Raw genomic sequence first — 1,222 nt, forward strand, 5'->3', positions numbered from 1 at the left:
AAATACATAGTTTCACAGAAGATGAGTGCACAGTCATTATTCCGGTATCCGTAGCATACTATGATGATATTTTCGTCCACTGTGATAATATTGAGGTGCAAGGTGGATATCACTACAAAACTAAGAAAATGCTTATGAGCTTCATTTGTAAATTGCGGTAAGGCCCTAGTGATGAAATCTTGAACGTGTTGTTTCAATGCCCTACAAGGCAGGCCACCAGCCTTGCAGTTTTTTATCGTCAGGCAATCTTTGATGTCAAGATTTGTTACAGAATGTATGAGATTTCGATCCTTCACCAAATATGAGTATATAGATGGGCATATTACTGAAATTTAATATTATGTAATACGGAACCGCAAGAAAGAAAACGTTATTGTCTGTGACCACTTCACGTAACCGCATATTCAGGAGGGTTCCTGGTTTATAGCGTTTCGTCAGTCACATTGCGTTCATGAAAGTAAACGTTTCCTCAATCCCTCAATTTTAGTTGCTCAAAGTGGCTATTCAGTGGGTATTTAAGGATCGAACTTTTTGAATTTAGATAATAATGATTTCGGATTCCTTTTAAAGGAATTCAGCAGATACAAATTTTTTAAGATTACACTCATGGAATTCCAAACATCAAACTAACACGCAAACGTACATATTCACGTACACACATCAAATACTATGAAAAAAAATACTGATCAACAAAAATACACTGATTCAGTGTTGTGTTGTGTTGCACCACAAAGGAGACAACGGAAAACAAGAATTGAGCTATGTTCAGATTACAGTTTCACACTCGAAGTATTCTTATTTTAAAAACAAATAGCTTGAGTTGAGAGCATAACAAATGAGCTGCAACAAAGAATATCATACTGGGTATCTGTATATGTAGCACAAAAGTATTCATCTCTGCAAACTCACTTTTAGCCCTATTTCAATTATGGCTTTTTTTCTATTATGATAATCGTTGTATACTTAAAAGTAGGCACACTGAAATATACTTAATTCAAATGTCTAACTCTGCTTCATTTCTCATTATTCTAATTTTTTATTGTTCAATTCAGAATTGAGAAGCATATAGTTAAAAAATGAACCAGAAAAAAGGATTCGAATTGAATAAGTGCTTCTGCTTTTACATATACAACGATAATTATAATTAACAATAAACATATTATCGAGCTTTTACAAAAACTTTAATTACTTTAAATAAGAGGTTTATTTAAACAAACAATCA

The sequence above is a fragment of the Belonocnema kinseyi genome, chromosome 6 (genome assembly GCF_010883055.1).
Source record: "Belonocnema kinseyi isolate 2016_QV_RU_SX_M_011 chromosome 6, B_treatae_v1, whole genome shotgun sequence".
Lineage (NCBI taxonomy): Eukaryota > Metazoa > Arthropoda > Insecta > Hymenoptera > Cynipidae > Belonocnema > Belonocnema kinseyi.